Source organism: Canis lupus, chromosome 15 (assembly GCF_003254725.2).
Source record: "Canis lupus dingo isolate Sandy chromosome 15, ASM325472v2, whole genome shotgun sequence".
In the NCBI taxonomy this organism is placed as follows: domain Eukaryota; kingdom Metazoa; phylum Chordata; class Mammalia; order Carnivora; family Canidae; genus Canis; species Canis lupus.
Genome location: NC_064257.1, coordinates 41,833,521 through 41,859,023, shown reverse-complemented (window position 1 = coordinate 41,859,023; position 25,503 = coordinate 41,833,521).

Sequence of the window (25,503 nt, the reverse complement as noted above, 5' to 3'; positions counted from 1 at the left end):
TTTCTCCCATCACTGAATCAAACCCTCCATTTCATAGTTTAGTTCAAAGACATAAACAAAATGAAATCTTGGAAATAAAAGTTCTCTCTTTGTCCCTCTGTCTTTGATACACAAGAGTCTTAAATTTGGGGCCAGTCCCTCAATAAAAAATACATCTAACAAGTTTAGTTACTTAGAGCCATTGAAGGTTTACAAGAAGAACAAATCAGATACAATTATCTTCATTGGAGTGAAATTTGCCAAGAGCATTCCAAATTCCAAAAGCACTCTGAGATATCTGATGTTTTAGATTGGTTTGGGGATTTGTTTGTTGTGTTTTTTGTTGTTGCGTTGTTTTGTTTCTATGTGACTGTCAGGACAAGGAACTGGTGAGGAGGAAATAAGAATTTGTACTGTTCATTTCAATAGAGAGTCCATTTGTGAGAAAGGGACGATGAGAAAATCTACTCCATCTTATACCAAATTATGACTTTCTCCAATCTCATCAATTTTCATTTACTGGGGGATCCCTGGGTGGCCCAGCGGTTTAGCGCCTGCTTTTGGCCCGGGGCGCGATCCTGGAGTCCCGAGATGGAGTCCCACGTCGGGCTCCCGGCGTGGAGCCTGCTTCTCCCTCCTCCTGTGTCTCTGCCTCTCTCTCTCTCTCTCTGTGTCTATCATGAATAAATAAATAAATCTTTAAAAAATTTTCATTTACTGAAAACAACAACAAAATAACAACACTGGAATAAGCCCAGTTGTAGAGCTGGTCACCCCAACTCCGCAGTCACATACTTTACTCCATTTCTTTCATCTCTACTTCAAGCAACATTTTTGGAAACAATGCCCTTCCAAGAAAAATTGAAATTAAAGAGATGAGTAACTGAACATTTTTAAATATCTAGGATTTTAGGTTCACTGTTCATTCCATTTTAATTTTTGGAATCACAAGTTCACTTATTTTGTCTCAAACATTTTGTTGTGGCCATTTTCACAATCAGACAAGGATTGATTGCACAGTGCATATCCATATAGCCCACCACCTAGATGGCATGATTAGCATTTCTCTGTATCTGCTTTATGACAAAGTGATCCATTCGTCCATCCTTCCATCAATCCATTGTATTTTGGGATGCATTTCAAGTAAGATGGGGATATTGGTAGGGTCCCCCACCTCCGCCCCAGAAACACTTCAACCTGCACATCATTAACTAGAGTTCAATTTTTGTAGCCAGCTAGTTGGTTTTTAACATACTTTATTTTTTGTCCTATATTTTGGGAGCTTTCTACTGACATTATGCCCTTTCCAGATCTTCTTTTGTCCCTTTTGCTATTTTTCTTTCTCTGATTGTCCTCATCTATGGTTTTCCTTACTCTTTGTGACTTTATTTCATTCCTTTCCTTTAGAAACAGTACTTCTCAGGTGGAATGCTACAGGTCAGGGCAGGGGAACTGACCTGTGCCTCGTGAAGATTCCAGAATTTCCAGGCAGCTTCCCCCAGGATGACTTAAGAGTAGTCCTGATCAAATGTGAGGCTCTGGATTTGTTGAAATAGTCAGAGTGGGTCCTGTCTCCTTTCTTACCCCATAAAAACTAAGATGGTTTGCTTGGAAGGTGGTGAAGGCCAAGTGCCTTTCCCAGGCCTGTAGGCTTTTGAAATTCAAGTGTAAGCTTATATTTAGTGTTTGAATTCAACAGCAAGATCACAGTGGTTTCTCTCATATGTCACCGGTGCATGCGCGTCTGTGTGCCAGCGCATACATTGTGCATTGCTTGTGTGTGCGTGTCTCCCTGTTGCATTTGGGGCCCCTGTGACCTACAATTCAACATGGGGTTTGTCACCAAGACTCTTTAGACTGTCAGTTTTATTGGTGCCATTTTTTTAAAGTTTGTTTTGTTCCCTATGCTAATAAAGCTTGTCTCTGCTTCCATCAAAGCATATTATCTCTCCCGTTTTTTCCTGTAAGTAAGGCAGCAATCTGTTCTGTTTAAATGCCTCATCATCTTCGCTCTCCCCATCCCTGTTTCCCTAGATTTTTGAGATTGTTGACTATTATGTAACAGATGGCCCGACAGACCTCCGACTCTTTGCGATGTTGGCCAGCTTGGCTCAGAAAAATCGCAGCACTGGAGTAAATTTTCCCAGGCATGGGGCGCTCATGAATTTTAACTCCTCTGCAACAAAGGAATTCAAAGGGGGTAAGAGCCAATCTATCAGGAGCCGAGGCAATTAAAAGATGTAGGTTGGCATTCTGCTGCACAAGGATTCCCTTCTAGAGTTCTGAATATTTAGACTAGATTAGGTCAGGCTGGCTTCCATTCATCGCTGCCCTGCCACAAGGCATCAAAACAATGAAATGATTCAAAAACAGAAGCCAGTAGGTTTTTAGCTTTTAATGATAGAATGTTTGCATTGTTGTATAAGAATACCAGCGGGAAGGGGACGCAGGGGCCACAGACAAGAGCCCACCTGATCTTCCCAAGGACAACTCCATCGACAACTGAAAAGCCCACCATTTCTGGCTTAGATTCACCTCCCACAGCCTTGGTTTTTAGTATGTTGATCTCACAGAGGTTGGGCTTAGAGCTCGGGTTGCTGGTACTTTGGCAAGTATTTCAGGGTATGAAGGGAGACATGCAGAGTAGTGAGATAAGGAGATGGACGGGTAGTTTTTGTCTGTGTTTTAACTCTAAAACTATAGAAACAGACAAAGAAGAAAATAGTTGTTTTTCACAGTCCCATCGTTGTAAAACATCTTGGGCATGTTTGCTTCCTGACCTTTTTTTACTCTATATTTGCATTGTTTTCTTTAATTACACATAATATAGGTCTCTTAAAAAAAATAGACTATTGTAGATAAAACTTTACAGATTCAGCACCTGGCCTCTGCAGCATGGCCCTCTCTCTCTGCACCTCAAAATCAGCCCAGATTAATTTCTGAGCTTTCCGTATCTCACTTTTCTTTTCTTTTCTTTTCTTTTCTTTTCTTTTCTTTTCTTTTCTTTTCTTTTCTTTTCTTTCTTTTCTTTTCTTTCTTTTCTTTTCTTTTCTTTTCTTTTCTTTTCTTTCTTCTTTTCTTTTCTTTTTTTCCATTCTTTTCTTCTTTCTTCCTTTCTCTCATTTTTCCTTCTTTCTTGACAAACATGTACATCATAATTTTTTTGGTCACTGGAAATCTCTTTTTTTGCTCTTGCTTTGGAGCTTAGCTGTATGTATATTAATATTTTTAAATACGGTCTTCTATTTTTTTTAAAAGATTTTATTTATTTATTCAGGAGAAACACAGAGTCAGAGGTAGAGGCATAGGCAGAGGGAGAAGCAGGCTCCCTGCAGGAAGCCTGATGTAGGACTTGGTCTCAGGACCCCAGGATCACACGAGCCAAAGGCAGATGCTCAACCACCCAGGCGTCCCTGTCCTCTATTATTTCTATGAGTGTAGAAGCAGAACAGGGATGATCTCTGTGTGTTTAAGCCACCATCTAGAACATCAGGAATAAGAGCTCTAAAGTTATTTTTTTAATATTTCATTTGTTTCAGAGAGATGTAGAGAGAGAGTGGGGGGGGATAGGGGGATGGGTAGAGGGAGAGGGAGAATCTCAAGCAAACTCTGGGCACACCGAGCATAGTCTGACATGGGGCTCAATCTTATGACTCTGAGATCATGACCTGAGCCAAAATCAAGAGTTGGATAGTTAACCTACTGAGCCACCCAGGCTTCCCTCTGGTTATTTTTTAACCTATAATAATGGTGACTTCAAAAGTTATACTTGCAATGCATTGATTAATACTGTTTGAACATATGAAAGAAATTTATATATCATCCACATGCCTGAAAAACAGTGATAAATATTATCATTATCATTATTATTATTAATCTGATTCAATAATGTACTTTATTGATGAAGAAACAGGACCAGAAAAGTGAAGTAAAGACTTAAGGTTATGTAATGGATTAAGGACAGAGCCAGGGATAGGGTCCTTGTTTCCACTTTGATGTTCTTTCTTTGTGCTTTATAGTGAAGTATGATGTTTAATAAAGTACCTACTGAGTGCTGGATCCTCTGGGGCATTAAGGAAAGTACAAGACTAGGGCATTGTCCTTAGAGACCTGAAAATCTATCTGGGGAGGCCAGATGAACTCACATGGCATCATTTAGGAACAACGCAAATACATAATTGTGCTAAACTGTGCAGTATTGATGGTAGGGGGAATAAGAATTCTACAAAGGTGGAGGATTAAGCCCATAAGGAGTTGAAGTTTAAGCTAAATCTTCAAGGATAGTGTTGACAAAAGTATGGCAGGGGATGGGTTGATGCAAGAGAAAGGCAAGAGGTGAGTAAAGGCAAAGTGAAGAGTGACGTGACTCATCAGGGTCAGTAGAGGGAGAAAGTCTGGTTGGCACAACAAATGTGCTGTGGCATCAGTAAAAAGTGAAATTGAGGTGATAGGGAGAAAGATCACTTTCTCAGGAGGTGCAGGAAATTTTATTCTCTGACTTGTTTTCTTCTAGGGAATATATAGTTTCCTGGGAAAGAATGCTGAGTGAGCATCTCAGAAAAGTGTTTTATCCAGTACTATTCACCCCTATTTGGGCTCAACTCTTGGAAGCCTGAGACAGGAAATAAACGTGTCAAATTCATATTTGACTCCTTTTCAATAGACAGTCTAAATCGTGACTTTCTCAGTATGCAAACTCCTTACCACCATCACCACCATCACCACCAACACCACCACGATTCTTTTTTCACCACAACCAATAAGAATGTCACCCACCACCACCACCACCATCACCCTCTTACCACCGCCACCATCACCCGCCAATACCCCACCCCCAACATCAACACTAAAACCAGTATTACCACCAACAACAACAGCCCCCATCAAAACTCTCCCTCAAGTGACTACAACTGTCCAATTATCTGAGATAAATCTTAAGATGAACCTTTCTGAGTTGGATTTCTCCAATTTCTTCTGAGAAAACAAGATAAGAATGAGCTAAAATAGTACAAATAATTCAAAGGATCTTGAAAATTCGAAGTAATATGAGGCCCGAACTAAACCATAGAGGATTTGATCAAAATTATCAAGGAAAAGTTCTGACAAGCTATACTATGTGAAAGTATATGAAAATGGATACTTCCCTGATTATGACTTTTGAACTGGAATGCGGTTTGGGGCTGAATAAGAAAGTGTTTTAAAGCAACTTGGATTAGAGGAAATAGTGAAGATATAACTTTTAATAAGTTAAAAGTCAGGACTGATCATATGCATGCAATGGATTTAGTTATGTATTCCAAAGAATTAAAAATTCTTCCCTCTCTATATGAATTCTCAAGGACCCCAAGTCATTCACAAGTTTAGTGATTTCTAATTCAGGGAGTTTATCGTCGTTTTGTAATAGGTGGAATGTGATGACTAGGTTCCACTTTTATCAGCTTTGTTATGCTGTAGGGGTCCCCATAAATCCCCTAACACGCTCACCAACATCCCCTTTTGGTACCCACCTAGGCAGCTTATAAGTATCACGATGGCCAATAGAAATGATTGGATTCTGACTTGGCTTCAAAATCAACGAAGAGTTGTCAGTGCCAGGAAGGCAATGGCAATGTGACAGCCCAGCTAGGGAAGTGCAAGAGTGTCCATGTGGGTGTCTGAGGACCAGACACTAGGACCAGACACTACTCCCAGAGACTGATCATGCTTAGATAATTAGTCTCAGTGCCCTCAACCTTACTCAAGGTTGTTTTATCTCCAGAGCTCCCCAACCTTGGCCTGGGATGCCATTGAGTCTGCACTGAGCTTGACTTTTGCCTCTGCCCAACCCACTTCCTTTTCCACTTTCCTTGAGTGCTGATCTGCAATCTTTTCCCTAAGAAATGACCTACCCACGAAGACCCACCTCTGAGTCTGCTCCCTGGAAGACCCAGCCTGGGAGAGTCACCTTGGTCCTCTTTCTCAGCCTCACTGCCTTCTTCCAACCCATTGGGCTCTTGTGAGGATCAAATGAGGTGTTTTAATAAAATCTCTTTGTAAAACACAAGTGATAAATTGTGTTTTATTTTTTTTAATTTTTAAAAAATATTTTATTTATTTATTCATGAAAGACACAGAGAGAAAGAGAGAGAAGCAGAGACACAGGCAGAGGAAGAAGCAGGCTCCATGTAGGGAGCCCAATGTGGGACTTGATCTAGGGACTCTAGGATCACGCCCCGGGCAGAAGGCAGATGCTAAACCGCTGAGCCACCCAGGGATTCCCTATGTTTTCTTTTAATTAGAATGATGGATAGAGACAAATCCTCAGTAGAGCCACCCAAAGTGGAATTCGGGGATACCTACTGAAGGCAGACACACTTGGCTCAAAATTGCTTCTTCACCACCTGTAGCTACACGACCTTGGGGAAGTGCCTTGACCTCATTCCATCTCAGCTCTCCAGTCTGCAAACCGAAGACCATAATAATTACCAAAGGGTTTTGTTAATCAGATGAGATATAACATGGAAAGGGCTAGGTGCCAAGGTTGACTTGGAAAAGTGTAATTGTGTTGTCTGTATCTGGGGGAAGAAGTTTAAAAATGGGAAGTATTTCCCTGTTTTCCAGGAATGAATGATACAAATCCCTGTGGAATAGGCACTTCTCCCAAGGGAAAGAGATGGGGACAAAACTCGGGAATCTGGCTAGTTAGCATCCTCAGCATTTGTCTGGGGTGTTTGTGTGGGCACTGAGATGACAGGTGGGCAAGATGGGACAAGTCCACACATAACACAGAAGACAGAAGCTAAGCCAGGCAGCAATAAGTGGTAGCTGATGTCCTGTGGATTTGGGCCAAGAAGACATTTGGGGCAAAGTGGGTTGGAAAGGGTCAGAGGATTCAGGATTAAGAAAAAAAACTCATTCAGCTTTCTGGAATATGGTGGCCAATGAAGACTGGGCTGGAATGCCCTCCAGTGTTATTTAGGAAGGAGTGAATAGAGAGGAAACACACCATAATAGATAAGAAAGGAGATTTTAGAAGGAGGCAGGGGAACTTGGACTCAGAGACATCATCAAAAGGCAGCAAAACTAATAATCACTTAGGACAGGTCTGATATGTAGTACTTGATAAAGAAATACTTTAGTTGATTGATTTATTGATTGGGAAAAAGTGGGAGAGGCAAATGAAATAAACCAATGAAACATGTTCAAAGAAACCTCACCCCATTCAGTTGATTTCTCCTATTAACCTTATCATCTTTCATCCCATCTGACTCAGCTCTGGTCAAGGTCCAGCGTCAACATGCCCTGATGCCACTCCATTCCATGAATCGTAACATACTGGAATCATGTGCAAAGTTGGAGAAATCAATACTTTTCCTTCCCATATCCATCCATGGTCTCGTTACCTGCCTCAAGCATTTTTCTGGGCCCTAGATCCATGTTTCCTCTCTCCCCGTGTTCCTGCCCTCCAGTCCATGACTATGATGTTGGTCTTTAAGTATAGCTTCCAAGAATACAGCACACAGTCCCTGTGCCTATCAAGGGTCTCAGAGGGGTTGCAGCCGATTGTAAGAACACTGTGTGGGAAAGCCACCCCACTGTCCAGTGGGTCCTCCACACCTCTCCCTGCATATCACCCCCTAGACTCTGCCATTAGCCAGCCAGTGGGATATTCCAGGAGGAAGCTGACATTTCTTCCTTCAAGACTGTGTGCACTCTGTGCTACCTTCTAGCAAGCTAGTAATTCATTTGTAGAAATAGTTTCAAGATATATTTTAAATCTCAATAGTCCATTAGATGCATTAATAACTAATCATCTACAAAGACTTCATTGGATGATCAAGGATGATAAAGAAACAGTGGGAACCATGATGATGGCATTCAGTGTTTGCTGAGCATGTATTGCAGCCTGTCCATAGCGCTGGACATACACTATCACGTTCACACGTCACAGCAGTGTGTGAGGCACTGTTGTTCCCATTTTACAGATGAAGGATCTGGGCACTGAAATATTAACATGTCTATGACATGTTAACTGTGAGGTGACACAGTTAGTGAATGTTTGCAAAAGGTTTAGAACAGTGCTTGGCAAATGGAAAGCACTGTGTGTTTGCTAAAACCAAACCAACCAAACAACCCCAAACAATAAGCAAAAAAAAAAAAAAAAAAAAAAACCAAAACCAAAAACAAACAAACCAACAAAAACCAAAATCACCCAAAAATAGTTGAGTTGCAGAATCAAAATTTGAGCCCACCCCTCTAAGCCCCAAGCCGGTGCTCCTTCTGCCGCCCACACTGCTCCCACTCTGTGCCATGCAGCAGGCTTCATTGGCTGCCATGTGCCAGATGCTGGGGCCAGACTACAAGGCAAAGTATGAAGGTTTATACAGTGAGCAACCTTTTCTGCTTTATCCCTCCCTCCCTCCCTCTCTCCCTCCCTTCCTTTTTCTCCTCCCTCTCCGTTCTCTCTTGCTTTCACAAGCAGGTACCAAGAGCTTCTCACATGTCATGTTTGGGGACAGACACCTAGGAAACACAATCCGCCTCTGAGCATTGTTCGTGGTTCCAGATCTCTAAGGGTCCGCAATTTAGTTGGGTCACTGAGACAAACAGACAGGAAACTGCCGGAATTAAACCAATGGGGCTGTAACTACCCTAGGTGATGTGACACCACCAGAAGTATTGCTGTAGTTCAGGGGAGGGGAGGAAGGAGAGCAAAGGATATGAGGCTAGCAGAAAGTGACATCGCAAGGGCATCTCCCTCTTCCCCAAATTAGGTAATATTTTATGATTTTTTTTGACTTTAAAAATAGTCGAGCATCTTGGCCAAACACATTTAAACCATGGAAGAATATAATGAAGAAAATACCAAAAACCAGAGCCCAAACAAATAATATTCCCAAAAGTCCTGTACACAAAATACATATGTATACATCAGAGCCTCTTTGGCACTGTTGGCATGTGGCTCGGATGATGCTTTACCAGGGTGAGGGCTGACTGTATCCTAGGGTACTTCGCCACCATCCTGATCCAACCCGGTAGATGTTAGTGTGTTTCCCCCTTCCAGTTGTGGGAGGCACAAAGGATCTTCAGTGACTAAATGGTTCCTGGCAAAGAGGCAAGACTTCTCCTAAGAGATCTCTATCTTCCTCTCTCTCTCTACACACACACACACACGTGCACACACTTAATTCCCAGGATTTCTGCATGTAAATAATATACTTCTGCACATCAAAAATATCAAAAATTAGATTATGTTATGCACATTGTTTTGTGATTATTTTTTGTGTAGGTAAGAATATCGACATTACAATATCCTAGATATTCTGCAATACTATTGTACTTTATGCCTAGTATTGCAGAATCCTGCATTTTGTCCCTATATGATATTTGCCTACCTTTTACCCTACATTTGTCCATTAAGGTGTTTGTTTTCCCAGCATGAGAAACACTGCAGTGAATAGTGCTATGTGTAAAAATTAGTAAGGAAGTTGTTTTTTTTTTTCTTTTTTCTGATAAACTCCTAGAAGTGGAGTTTCTAGGCTGATGACCTTTGTAGATTTTGTTAATTTTTCTCCAGAAAGTAATCAAGTCATTAAGTAATGCTCCTCTCTAGGTTCGCCTGGGTGGCTCAGTGGTTGAGCATCTGCCTTTGGCTCAACCTGGGTGATCCCAGGGTCCTGGGATCCAGTCCCACATCGAGCTCCCTGCAGGGGCCTGCTTCTCCCTCTGCCTGTGTCTCTGCCTCTCTTTGTGTATCTTATAAATAAATAAATAATTTTTTTAAAAAAAATTAATGCTCCTGTCAGCATTGTATGAGAGTGCGTATTTCTCACATCATCATCCACAGTTGGTATTAGCAATATTTTAAATTTCTGCCAATGTGACAGGTAAAATGAAGAGCATCCTATGGCTAATTTGAATTTTTTGATTATTAGTGAGATGGAACATCTGTTTGCATATTTTAGCTATTTGCATTTCTTGTTTTTGGAACTGTATTCTCTGTCCTATGTCTATTTTTATCTGGGTGTTTTATTTTTGAAGACTTCATTTTTATAAGAATTCTTTATATGGTATATATAATAGCCCTTAATATTCTTTTATGTAAGAAATAATTTCCAAGTTTGTTGTCTCTTAACTTTAGTTATGATTTTTGTAATTGTAGAAGCCTTTTAAAAAATTCTTAAAATCATTGAAAAAAATTCTTTAACATTATTCATAAAATTCATAAGTAATCTCTTGGGGGAATTTTATTGGACTTATAGTCTTCTTTAGGTTAAAAAATGATAAAATACTGATGACTTTATGTGTTTCAAGCTAACACTTTGAATTTAATATTAATTTTGGAAAAATTGATATTTTTATTACTTTTAGACAAGGACAATTGTATGCCCTCCCATGTATTCTTGTCTCCTTTTATGTCCTGCAGTAATTTTAACACTACATTTATACAAAGAATTCTTGTCATTTTACTTTTAGCTACTTCATATTTTGTAGTTCTTGTGAATAGAATCTTCTTTCAGAAAAAAAAAATTAACTGTATGTGGGAAACTAATAGGGGATGGTATTTGTGAACACCCTTCATGGCCCTTTCTCTGTTTATTTTTTCAAACAGTGCCATGAAGCTTCCTATCATGTCTACAAGTAGTGATAAGTCTATATCTCCCTTTCTAATATTTAACTTCTCTTCCATTCTTGAACCATGACACCGATTGTGGCTTCCAAAACAATGTGGATCATTGCCCTCATAATGGGCATCTTATTCCTAATATTAACAGACTGAAACTAACATGTGTCCACTAGGTATGATTCTGGTGACTTATCATATAGATAACTCTACTCCTTCCTCTTTACAATGGAGTGTTTCTCAATTGTTTTAGAATCAAGAGTGAGTATAGAACTTTTTCAGTTGTCTCTAGAGGGAACATGGAAGAGGCCAGAGCTGCGGTCCTGCCCAGTAGCAGTCTGTATTGGCATCATTTCCTTTCTGCTTTCAATACATCAAGCATTTCTACAAAGTTTGTCCTAACAGCACCTGCTTTTTTTTTTTTTTTTTTAATCCCGTTTCCTGGGGTAGATAGGAACAGGCAAGCATCTACCTGATGCTGTTAGCCAACTGAAAAACAGCTCCTGACATCCTATAGTCACTGTCTCTGCCTCCATCATGCATAAAGTCGGAGGGTGGCCCAGAGTTACAAGCAGCATCCGCGTGTGCTCATGGCGCACACTGTGTGCTCTCCATTCCCTGTTCATTCTCAGGATGCAGCATTGGAAGTTGATAGCGCCTCAGTTGGATGTAGTCTCTCCTACACCATTTCTAGGAGAAATCTGATGATGTTTCCGCCCCAGAAATGACATTTTTCTTTAGTTGTAGGTGATGTTGCAAGTCTTTACCACCTTTTTTCCCATATCATGAAGGTGGTTTTAATGGGAATTGGGAAAGATAGAAATAATCGCTTGTGAACACATTGCCATTCGAACCAGAGGTCCTCATCAATGCTCCATTGATGATAATGGTTAATTGGCCAATCACTCACTTCCAGAACAAACATTATACTTCTGGATACACAATGCAGAACCAAGTGAAAGAGATAGTCCACTTTCTTTGCCATTTGTTAGCCTTCTACCAAGTAATGGGTCCATCGCTTTCCTTTTTCTCCTTAACCTCTTACATAGTTTTCTTTTTATTTTTTAATCTATAATTTCTTTCTAGTGTTCTTGATGTTGGGGGATCTCTGCACTTATAGATAGGGGACACTGTTGTGTGGTCTTCAAGTAAACACCTGAATGGGTGGGACACCTGGGATGGTCTGAGCTCCTGGCAAGTCCCCTGCACAGACTTGCTGGTGACATGTATATATTCCTCTTGTCTTCCTGGGTTGAGGTTGTAGGTGATTTTAGTGTCAGCCTCTTAAGATTTTTCAGGGTACCCTATGGGTCTTGAATTATTTTCTAAATTGGAATTTCTGGCTTTGGGGTCTTAGCTATGTTTTCTCGGAGTGAATAAATTCAGTCTATAACCTTTTCTTCCAATTTTTTAAGGACTAAAAGAGAATATGAAAGAATGGCAGAGTTCAAATCACCATGAAATTTGTATGAACAAAGCCTTTAGGAGAGGAGAGGATTATTTTCATGAGCCTTATAGATAAAACCCCATTGCTCTGATCTGAAATATCTACATCTGTGTCAATATCCCAAATATTTGAAGATAATGCTATATAATAATGACTTAGGATGTATATGTACAAAGGCCAATAAAAAACAACAGTGTATTCTTATGCTAGATACAACCATAAATAACTATTCTTATGTTGGATACAACCCTTTGAGTGTGAGGTAACTGCCACTGTTTACCTCTTGATATTCCAAATACTGTAATGCCAAAAACAGTTTTCAAGAGATCTGAAAGCAGGGCCAGTTTATAGCTATGAATGTATAGTGGTAACATTACCCCGGCACCTACAGGGGCTTTGGAGGCTGCCTAGGCTCAGAGACTGTGTGATACCAAGGACTCCATTTTATTCTTCCCAACCTCCTTTAGATATTGGGGACTTACCCATCCATATCCAGACAGCTTGCTACCACCACAAACCGACCTTCTATCAATAACTTACAGCCTCAGCATGGAAACCCAGTAAAAGTTACTTTTTCTCCCCTCCTTTACACCTTATAACAAGGCCCTAAGGAGAGCAAAACCAGCTTATCACCTAGAAGAGTATTTTTTGGAGTCTTACAGAATCATGTACAAACTATCTAGCATCTTGGAGTCATCATGAATGGGAACCCTATGGCCAAAGGAGCAGACACAGCTCACTTATGAGCAGATCCACCATCAAGAGAGGCTTCACCTAAAGAAGCTTTGATGCCCTAGCCAAGGTGCTCTAGCCATGGTTCTGTGGACTATGGTGCTTCTAAATATATAGATAATGAGGGACACCAAATGTGTCCCAGATGGATACAGGAGATGGAATAAACTTTTAAAGACTGAAAAGTTACACCAGGGAGAAGAAACACTGTCTTGATCCAAACCTTATCTTTGTAAAAAAAGCCATGGTTAAGTTAAAGAAAATATAAGGCATTCAAACTAGCAGAGATTTTGAAAATCCATTAATTTGCTTTGCTTCCATTCTTAATACATAGTCTTCCTCTCATGACTGAAAGAATGAGTGTTTCAACCACTGGCTCAGTATCCTTTGGCAAGGATTCTCTGAACCTTGACTTCTTAAAGGAAAGTAGAGACAGATTGTCACTTACCTTGAAGTGTTGCATGAAAGTTTTTTTATACAGCACAATAGAAATGTAATGAGGGCCACAAATGAGAGCCGTAGTATAGTTTTACCTCATTTAATTTTTGATTTTTTTTTTTGAGAGAGAGAGTGTGCAAAAGCGCAAGAGGGTGGGGGCAGAGGGAGAGGGAGAGAGAGAATCTTAAGCAAGCCCCACACCCAGCATGAAGCCCAAAACAGGACTCAATCTTATAACCTTGAGATCATGACCTGAGCGGAAACCAAGAGTTTGACGCTAAGCCCACTGAACCACCTAGGAACCCTCTATATTCTTTTCTTTAACTGAAGTATATAGTTGACATACAATATTGTATTCATTTCAGTGATTTGATAGTTATATATACTGCAAAATGCTCACTGTAGTTACTGTCGCCAAACAAAATTACCACATTATTGACTATATCTTCTAGGCTATCCTTTCCATCCCAATGACTTATTTATTTTATATTTGGAAGTTTGTACCTCTTAATCCTCTTTACCTAGTTCTGCCCATTTGGAACCTATTTCTGGTTCCTCTCTGGAACCACCAGTCTGTTCCCTGTAGTTATGAGTCTGTCCCATTAGTATAATTTTAAGTTTTCTAATAGTCATATATTTTAAAAAGAAGGAAGTGAAATTAATTTTAATGTTTTGATATATGTATTTAAAGTTTATCCAATATTATTTCAGCATGTAATCAGTATAAAATCTATTAAAGTGATATTTACCTTCCTGCTGTCCCATACTAAATTTTTGAAATCCATAGGTAGTTTATACTTTGAGCACATCTTGAGTTAGTGAGGTATTTTTCAAGTGCTCAACTGCCACATATTACTAATGGTGACCGTATCATGAAATGGTTCTAAAGCATTAAACATAGGCATCCTATTATTATTATTTTGGTTTTGGTTAGGTACTAATTCTTCCTTACCGAGTTCCTTAATGAGTCCTTTGGGTTGCACAGTGAAAATCTAATTCCCCAGGTTCATATATCTTTCTGATTCCTTCAAATCAGGTGTCTTCTCTGATCCAGCGCTGAGACAACCCTGCTCAGCGTCATCCCAGGGTATCCTGGAAATTGACTTCCTGCCACCTGCTAAAGCTGGCAGCCTGCTTTCTGACCCAGTCAGTGGGAGCATCTAAGCAACACTGCAGCCTTCTGCACTCCCTGCTTGCAATTACTTGACTGCAAACATTTGCCAACTGGCTGGACTTTTCCTCGGGTATCCTCCTCAGTCGAGGATGGTTATGGCTCTCTAGCAACACAGGGCAGGTGCTAGCCCATCCAGACTATGGAAAAGTCTCTGAAAATTCCCCAATTTGAAGCCACTAGCTTCCCCCTAACATGCATCAGTCTCTATAGAAGGCCCATGAACATTTCCAATAAAATATACACAGAATTTCACCACTTCCCACCAGTTCACTGCTAACAGCTTGATTCAAGCCCCCATCTTCCATCACCTGGGCTATCACAGTAGCTTCTTAATTGATCTTCCTGCATCCTCCTTTGCCTCTCTGCAGCATATTCCCCACACAGCAACCAGACAGAGCCTGTTAACATGCAAGGCAGCTTATATCGCTCCTCTAGTCGCACCCTCCAATGGCTTCCCATCTCATCACAGTAAAAAGCCAAAGTCCTCATACTGGCCTACGAGGCCCTTTGCAATAACTCTCTTGGCACCCATCCCCCCACCCCGCCCTGCTTTCTGACTCTGATCTAGACCTTGCAGTTCCCTCTCCTTAGGAGGCAAGCTCCTTATGTAGACCCTTGTGTTTCCCCTGCCTAGAGCATGTATCCCCCAAGAGAGCCACATGGCTTGCTCCGCTATGTCCTTCAGGTCATTAGTCAAATGTTACCTTATCAATGAGGGTATGCTTCATAGTCTTGTTCAAAATTGCAACCCTCTGCCAATACTCAACCAGTTTAGTTCTTCTCATAGAACGTATCACTATCTAACATAACATACATGTTGCTTACATATTTATATATACTTTTTCTTGCTTATCAGGACTTTTTCTATATTCCCAGAGATCATATATGTCTGGTTTACCCTTGAATTTCCAGAAGTTGCCTAGTGCTGGGCACATAGTAGGTGCTTGATAGATATTTGTTGATGGTTAAATGGATAAAAATAATGGCTGAGACCTTGCACCAAATTACCCTCCCAAGTCACAGAAGAAAACAAAAATGCCCTAATGCTCGCAGAAAGCCCAGCAACCTGTGCATTAGGAATGCTGGTTCTACTCCATCAAGAACTCTGAAATGGGTGACGGGCACTGGGGGTTATTCTGTATGTTAGTAAATTGAACACCAATAAAAAATAAATTAAAAAAAAAAAAAGAACTCTGAAATGCATTTCCTGTAAATCCCTGCCCAAACCCATGCTGGCTCCTTCCTAACGCAGAGGGGAGTAGTGCTCACAAATGCAAACAGTCAGAGGGAAAACAGGAAGAATGGGAGAACCAAATCCTTTGTTGCCCCCTTGGTTTACCTCCTTGAGAGTTCAAAGCATTTCAAGCTGTGGCCATAATTCTTCCTCCAACTGGATCCATACTTTGCTCCTTTCGCAGAATTTCACAGGAAAAAATTATGCCCTAGCCACCTTGAACAGACATGTATGCATACAGATGAAGTAAAAGGTTAAAGCAAATTTTCAGATAACAAAAAGACCAGAATCCATCAACTAGATGGTTTGTTCAGCCTGAATAATTACTAAAATTTCCTTACTTCTCCACTTTCTTTGAAATGACAGGACACCTTTAATCCCCAGTTCACACATTTGTTCAAAAATATCATCTGTTAGGCAAGGTAATTTCCATCTGAATTTCCCTATAGAGACATTAAAGTACTTGCATTATTCGTTTCCTGCTGGGTTAAAATACCCATGACAGTAGTCACCTAGATATTAGAGCCACAAAATCTAGCAGAGGCTAATCTTTGTATTCAGTATAAGTGAAATCTAGAACCCTTGGGTATAGCAATTCTTGGACACCAGGGTCATTTGGATCAGACCCTTTTTTTTTAAAGATATTATTTGTTTATTTGATAGAGTGAGCACAAGCAGGAAGGCAGAGTAGAAGAGGGAGAAGGACAAGCAGACCCCCTACTGAGCAGGGCTGGATCCCAGGAACCTGGGGTTATGACCTGAGCCCATGGCAGACACCCAACCAACTGAGCCTCCTAGGCACCCCTGAATCACCCCTGAATCAGACTTTATATGTGAGAAATATCTGAGGATTGAAGTTCTGTGGGATCCACGGGACGATGGTGGACAATGACAGTGTGGTCGCTGGAGCCCACGCGCCAGCGTTGGCCCACTGAGTCAGATCCCAGAGCCTGCCTTCTCTCCTCCCACATGCTGGCCTGGTCTGTCTGTCCCTCCCAGACACCTGGTACAGAAGTTCTGCAAACTAAGGACATTCTATATTTGATGCAGCTCCACATTCTTAGATTTCACGGAAACTCCACTGGTACAACATTCCTCTGCCCACGGGCCTCCCCAGTACACTATGCGGCATTCCAAAGCCACATGGGAAGGTTTTCCTGATGCCTGCAGACCACAGCCCTACCCACTCTGTCCTTCTTGTTGATTAAACTGTCTTCCCTTTTTGGTAAAGAACTTCTTCAGCCGTTCTTGAAATGAAAATTTAGCTTTTATTTGTGTAATGAAGTTCAAGGAGAGGTTATTCTCACTTATTTGAAGATTCATTGATTGTGATAGTAGAAGACAGCCTCCAGATAGTAGAAGACAGCATATTCCACTTGTATTATTTTGATGGACTTTCACTCTGTTTTTAAACAGTCCACTCTATTACAGAGAGAGCATCTTGGAAATTATTTATTTTATTTTATTTATTTATTCATGAGACACACACAGAGAGAGAGAGAGAGAGGGAGTGAGAGAGAGAGGCAGAGACATAGGCAGAGGGAGAAGCAGGTTCCTCACAGGGACCCCCATGCGGAACTCGATCCCAGGACCTGGAATCACGACCTGAGCTGAAGGCAGACTTCCAACCTGCTGAGCCACCCAGGTGTCCCACTGGAAATTATTTAAAAACAGGATTTAAATCAGTCTGAGACTCTACCGCCTTGAACTGACTCAAGTCTTTTGCCAGGTTGGGTGTCCCCAGAAGGTCATAATTTTGACCAGTCTGCAAAATATTTAATCCCCTAAATTCTGGAGGATTTATGTTAGCTGAGTCTTTTGATAGAAAACATTTGTGCAAATGAAGAAAGCTTCACCCATTTTCTCTGTCAATCCATGAATATCTACTGTCACCTTACTTAAATCTAGGCTTCTGCTAAGAAGCAACTGAATGATAATAATTATTATTATAACAATAATTATAGCAATAATATTGTTAATAATATAGTAATTAATTATAATAATATAATTATAATAAGAACATAATTATTATAGTGATGACATTATGTTACTAATAGAATTATTAGAGTAGGACTCATTATAATTATTATAATAGCATGATAATATAGGAATAATCACTATTTACCTTATTTAATTTTTAAAAATGACCCATGATATTGATACTTTTATTACCCACATTTTATTGATGAAAAAACTGAGGCATGGAAAGATGAAATTGTGGTCTGAAGTCAAAAACTATATTAAGGTGTTGGGATCCCACTCCTGCCTCTGCTGATTCAAATATTCTTACCTCCAGAATGTGCTGGATCACTTTCCACACTGTTAAAACATTGCTCATCACAGCCTTCTGGAAATGATGGACTTTTTACCCATGTATATGTTTTTTCTGCTTTCTCATCCCACAAATTCACTCTTCAATACCTGACTCAAGTGTACCCTCTTCCATGAGGCCTTCCCAAGAGCTCACATGCAGATTTAATCCCTTCTTCTCAGTGTTCTCATTACTGGACTTACTTGACTATCCCAGAAATGTGCTTCTGGTCTTGAATGCAACTTTCTCGCAAGGAGCTTGTCTTATATCTGTGTCTCTACTCTGTATAGTGCTCAATGCATAGCAGGTGCTACACAAAGAATTATTTTATAAATTAAATACGTGTTCTCCAAGTACACAGGAAATGGTTCTTCTGTGTCTTTCCCTGTCATTCCTTCTCCCTACTCTGCTCATGCTGAAGGGACTTCTCACTCAATAATTGAGTGAGATGGCCCATCGCCTATTTTCCCCAAAGCAGAAATAAATCAGGGTTGTACCACATTAAGGATCTTCAGCTAACAATAAGGCCAAAAGCCAAGTTGGGATTGAGCTATCAAAATCTATGGCCTCCTTCTTCATATCATGAAGGGTCGGGCTTGGCCTGGGCGAGGGTGGGGGGGGGGCAGGGAGGACATGTTGGAGGTGTTGACTCCATGTTTTTGCACATACATGTGTACAGTATTACTCTCTTCAGCTCAATTCATTTATCTTTCCAACTAATATTTATTAAATGGTTTCTGTATCCCGTGTGTCGGGCCATGTGCTGAGAATACAATTTTTACAAATAGTAGAAAGATCGGATATAGCCCCTACCGTCATGGAGCATATCGCTGACTTGGGGAAAGACAGGCATTGAACAATCACTTCATACTCTGAAAAGTTATCTGGATCTGTCAGATCCGGCAAGTCTTCATTAATTGTCTGCTGGTTATCACCACTTTCCTTTGCTGCTGCAGTGTTTGTCATAAGATCTTCCCTGAGGCTTAGGGCAGATTCCCTCCCCCTGCACGCCCCCCCACTACATTTAGTGACTGTGCTGCACCTCAGTAGGATACAAATGGGAGGGAAAACTACATTCGTAGCTGATAAGCAATATTTATGGAATGATTATTACGTAGCAGGCCTTATACTTCTCGTGTATTATATCATTTGATTATCATAAAACTGTCAAGGTTCACGTTATTAGCAATTCTGGGGTTTTGTTCCAAGTTTTTATTTATTTATTAAGTAATCTTTACCCCCAACATGAAGCTCAACCTCATGACCTTGAGATCAAGAGTCACATGTACTTCTGACTGAGCCAGCCAGGCGCCACAGCGATTTTGTTTTAATAACAGTAATTACTAATGACATTTAGAGAGGTTATGTAACTTGCCCAGGATTAAACAATTAGTAAATTAAGGGGATGGAATTAAGATCTGGTTGGTAGATCCCATATGTTCTAACTATATAACTATACTGCTTCCCTCCGTTCTAGCGGCAACAAAGAAATCCAGCAAGTTACATCCATGCCAGTTTTTCTTAATTATCCAAAACAGAATGCTTTGGAGAATGAAAGAACTATTAATAATTAACCCCCCTTCAGAAGAGCAGATGTAAGCCAGGACTTTTTTAGACAAATTGGGCCATGGGGCCATCCATTTTGTATTTACTTTTATAGGCAATCTCAGGCTGAATTTTCAGGAATGTGTAAATTTAAATCACAGAAATGTAAAGTATTAAATACTTTGGTTTCCATAAATTCATAAATCTAAGTAAGGCATAGCTTATGATTGTATAAAAAGCTAGTGTTTTCATAGTTCCAGGTACATAATGAAAACTAATGCTTAAAAGAAGGAGTAAATGAAACATATACAAAAGGTCCATGTATAATCAATCTTGGGCCAACTCTCATTTCCACTGGCACTCAACCTTTGGGTTAGCAGGGGGGCCTGATGATGAACTACAGGGCTTTATTTTCCCTTTACGACCTCACCTCCCGCTAAATAGTTGGATTCACTCATTCCTCAAAATATTTATTAAATGCTCAAGTGTTTTTGTGTGTGCACATGACAGGCACTAGAGATAAAGAAGCTGAATAAGTCATGGTGCCCGCCTTCCATATTTGCAGTCAAGGAAGGGAGGCAAACACACAAGTGATAAACTCAGAGGCACAGTTTCTACCGTGGTATGTATGAGTTCTATCTAAGCCTCCCAAGTTATGAAAATACTAGCCTTCTACTATCATGAGCTTATGCTCCAAAGTTAAAATTTTAAGGACACCAAAGTATTTAATGCTTCAATTTCCTCTGTGACTTATAATTTCTAGATCATTTTTCCTTACATTAACAATAGAAAGAACATATTCTAGATTCATTTGGTAGATTAGGAAGCTGAACCTTGAGTTTTCCAAGGCCATAGGGTGAATAATAAGCTGGGGGGAGGGCAGGTGTCAGGATGTGAAAATTCAAGTTTTCTGTTTACAAATCAGAGCTGTACTCAGATTGCATGCATACAATACACCTGAAGGGAATAAACAAAATTTAAATCTTTCAACAGACTCTTACAGAATTAAATTTGACCCTTAGAACTATTGCAACTTCTCTTCCATCCTTTTGGAGATTATTCTCAAAATATTGAAATAGTCATTATCAACCACACATATAAAGATATATTTTAAAGACCAAATGAGCTCTACATCAACATAAATTGCTAATCTCAAGATTAGTCAGAAACATCCATTTGTTAAAAGGAGAGAAATCATCTTAATGAGAGAAGTGAGGCGATTTGTCTGATACTCATGAACCATTCATGGCCAAAATTTTGCATCCTTGCTGGGGCGGCATACCACTGCTCCCAGGACCACTGAGGAGTCATGAAGGAGGGCATGAGGTATGATGAGCATTGGGTGTTACATGCAACTGATGAATCACTGAACTCTACATCTGAAAGTAATGATGCACTATATGTTGGCTAATTGGACTCAAATTTATTTATTTTTTAAAAGATTTTATTTATTTATTCATGAGAGACACAGAGAGAAGCAGAGACACAGGCAGAGGGAAAGGCAGGCTCCCTTGCGGTAAGCCCGATGTGGGACTCCATCTCAGGACCCCAGGATCACGCCCTGAGCTGAAGGCAGACACTCAACCATTAAGCCACCCAGGCATCCCTTGAATTTAAATTTAAAAAGAAAGAAAGGAAGCAACTCCGGTGCACGAAGTCGGAGAACTGGTTTTGAGTGCTAACTTTTCCACTTACCTAACTCTGGGATCTCAATTTCCTTCTCCGCGTGTGGCCATGATAACAGGGACAGGTACTCACCTCCTTGTGTTCAAGGTCATACAAAAAAATGTAAGCAAACAATCAATGTAAGTAATAAACAATCTGTTTGGGTGGCAGTCATTGCTTAAACTTTGAAACTTGCTTTAAACACAGTGCAGGGCAAAGAGCTGTTCAGAATACAATTTTTGTGACAAAAAGGGCTAAATACCAAATATAGTTGGAAATCATCAGGCATTTTGAAAGTAAAATCAGAATAAGAATTAGGGAAACCTGGGCTTGAACCCAGGCTTTGAGTACTTAAACTCTCTGAGCCTCATATCTGTCATCGGTGAAATGGGAATAAAAATATCATTCGTTAATGAGGACTATTATAATAAGTACATAAAGAACCCGAGGGAGAACCCAGTTGAGGACAGTGGCCAGTTTTGTCACATGGACTGTTCAATTCACAGCTGGTCACCCAGTGTCTCTACACAGCAAAGACTCACTCACAAATCAGAGACATAACCTTGCTGGCTCAGGGGGAGTAGTCAATGAGTTATCATTATCACAATTCTTATAAACCACACTTGCTGGTATTTGTGGCTGAGGGAGTGAAGGGGTGCATGGCAGTGCTCACAAGGTGATGGAACAATGGGGCTTGGCTGAAAGTCACTGTGACATATTCCACAAGGTAGGCCCACACTGAAATGTCATAGGAGGCAGAGGATACCTTCATTGGACCCCATTTTGGTGGTAAGAATTTGACTCTCCTCATCAGTAGGGGTGATAGTATGTTCACATATTGATCCATTGTTTCACTAATGTTCTCTTACGACCCAAACTCCAACTTCAGAGCATCTCATGACTGAAATCTGTTCCACTCACTACGTATGTGGATAGCTAGGCCAAAAAAAAACCAAAACAAAACCTATAGTTTTTGTGACTCATCACTGTCTTCACAATTTCCACAAATGAATCTGGCCATATTTACCAAGAAAATTCAAATGCTGGGGGCAGAATTGGGAGAGGTCCTTATGTGTGCACAACAAGTCCGAACCTATGAATTGAGTTTCAGAGATAGATATATATGATCCTAGATGAGCCCTTAGTACATGCCAACCACTGCACAAGTACTAAACATCCTGTTATCTCGTGAAAGTTCTCAAACAGCTCTGTTAAGTGAGCGATATGATCCTACTTTACAGGTGGCTGCCAACACCAGAGCCTGCTGCGAATAGATGCCTCATGGCTTTATACACCCGAACTGAAAACACCATCCACAGTGATTCGACCTTGTGGCCCACACAATTCTCTAAGATCCTCTTTTGACTTTAGTAGATAAAGGAAACAGAACAGCTGAGAACTTTTAACTTCCAGGAAATAGGGCCTTTGCTTGGGTTGTGAGGGTGGAAGGTGGGGGCAAATACCCTTGCAATATCACTCTGGAAGCTCACCTAAGACACTCAGGATCTCCTGATTAGTCTATAGTCATAATAAAAAAATAATCCAGTGAGCTGGGCGCCTGGATGGCTCGTTTGGTTGAGCATCTGATTCTTGATTTCGGTTCAAGTCATGATCTCAGGGTTGTGAGATCGAGACCTGAGTGGGGCTTTGCGCTGAGCAGGGAGTCTGCTTGGAATTCTCTTTCTCTCTCTGTCTCTCTCTCTGTCTGTCTCTCTCTCCCTCTCTCTCAAGTAAATAGATAAATCTTTAAAAAATAATTCATTGACTATTTAGGGATCCAGCTGAGACTACACAACTTGTGTTATTCCGAGAACATTTGCTGCTATGGTAGCTTAGCAACGAAGAAAACAAAAGCATGAGAGATTAATTTAGAAATGATCAATTTAGAGATTAATATGAAGACATCATTCCTTTTTTGGGAGGCTATGGGTGACCAAGCATACAAAATGCCATTCCCACAGTATGTTTTTAGTTCTCAGACTTTACCAGGGAGACTGAAGTTCAGTGTACAAATGTGTTATCAACAAGGACCAAGTACATCGGGATACACTTATGCCAGGATGAAAGCAACCGTTAAGTGTTTTGGGGTACCTTTTCTGCATGGCTTGCAAGTTTTCTTGTTTACCCTGGCAAACACTGAGTTATTCCTGTGAACCCTCGTATCTGATTGATATGCGGCCTGAGCCACTTGTCCCAGGGGTGGACATCTCTGCTTTGGGGATAATGAATAGGAAAAGTCAAGGACACATTTGTAAGGGAGGTTCCAGGTCTTCCACCCTCAGCAGCATGGATTCGGATTCTGGTACATCACAAACTACTAATAGGTAGGTCATGCAGTTTGCAAAGCTCCTTCACAGCAATGTCTCCTTTAGTTTCCATCCAGGGAGGCAAGTACACAAAGAAGTTGAGGGTCACGAAGGGTCACGGACTTGCCTGAGTGATATCAGTAGGAAGGGCAAGAGTTTTAGACCTGTGGCTCTCACACTTGAGCATCCTTTGGGGTTGTGTGGAAGGCTTGTCTGCCTGCCCTAGCTGCTGATGTGCGAGTCAACAGGTGCAGGTGGGGCCTGAGAGCCTGCATCTCTCACTAATTCCTGGGGGATGTTGATGTTGCTACTGCGCCACAGACCCCACTTTGAGAACCACCAGGTAAACGACAGGTTTCTGATTCCTAGCCACATCTCCCCTTCCCACACCCCACTGCCAGTGCATAACAAATGGCAGCAGCTCCCCTGGCTTTCTCCCAGCAGCCACTTTACATGAATCTTTCTTTAAAATGCACACCACAAAGTCTCACTTGAACAATCTGAACATTTACAATTATCTTCTATCTTATTAAAACATTTTAACAAAAATAGAAAGTGTCTTCCCCTTGCCGCCCACTGGTAGGGGAAAAAACAATGACAAATAATGCTATTAAAAGAGTCTTTTTTAAAAACCTATGATTTGACAAGAAAATTTAAACTTTGTATTGTGGCATTCATATAAACGAACTCATTTGCTGAAAAGGGACAGACACAACATAAAGTGTGGCCCGGTTAGAATCGATATTCTGTACCCCAAGCCCAATGTCCCTGTTCACAAAACAAAGAAGCTGAAACACGTACTTGAAGGACTCCATAGTATCTAGGAGGAACTAACATTTTAATTTCAAAAGCAATTGGCCTCTTTTAAATCTCCAAGATGAAATGTCAATTCTGAGCTGGGGTCTCTCCAACTTGAAGCTATTGACATCTGGGCTGTGTACCTGTCAGGGCAGTCGAGGGGGCTGTTCTGTGCATCATAGGATCTTTAGCAACATCCCCAAGCTCTGCCCACTAGATGCCAGGGGCACCTCCTTAGTTGTGACAACCCCTGGCAAGACCAACTGTTGAGAACAAAGGCTTTGTGAGGCGTGAACTCTGACTGCCCTGCTGGCTCCATGACCCAGGCCCGATGGGGCATTGCGCCCTCAAGATAATTGAGTTGGTTGAGTTTAATGTGGATCTAGAGATGCTGACAGGCCCCAACCCCACAACATCTTTTCTCATTCTTCACTGTTCTTGAAACCCTACTAAATATTTGTTTTCCTTTGGACTAAATGTTGGCTAGTTATTCCCATGGAATTCTTTTTTTTTTTTTTTTTTTTGTATTTCTTTTATTGGAGTTCAATTTGCCAACATATAGCATAACACCCAGTGCTCATGGAATTCTTTAAAGGTACAGGACTCAGAAAGTACTAACCCACTGTCACTCCCACGTCTGTATGACTTGGGTTTAGGGACACTGACTAAAGCTAGAGAGGCCGGGACAGAAGCCGGGTCTATGTTTTAAATTCACACATTTTAAGCCTATTTTTCTGAACAAATGATTTCTCCACATTTTAGTTATTTGCCAACCTCTTGTTTGCGTTTTCTATTGCTGTTGGCATTGGTGTAAGAGAAAGGACAATAAGACTGGTGAAAGGATGATGGAAGGTGAAACACTATGTAAAGGGTGGAATCAATAAATAAGACTCAAAACGAAATTAAATCGGCAGCTGTACCTGTAATTCAGTGAGATCTGACTTTCCCGGAGGCCAAAGCACATAGAATTTTGGAAAAAAAGCAAGAGCAGCTCAGTGCTGTCCGCCCCTTCAGCCATCACTGGTGGTGAGAGAACCTGGATCGTGACATTTAATAATGACCAAATGACCCATCTGGTGTTATCAGCTTGAAACCTATCTGCATATTTACTATCAATGATGAAAAATTAGTGCTTCTAGGATATAGCATGGTTTTCACATAAAACCCTTGCTGAATCTCTCCTCCCAAACCCACAAACTAAGCTCAAAATGTAGCAAGTTATTTATTTTATACTGGACTCCAGAAGAGTCTCGAAAACAGATAGTAAGGAA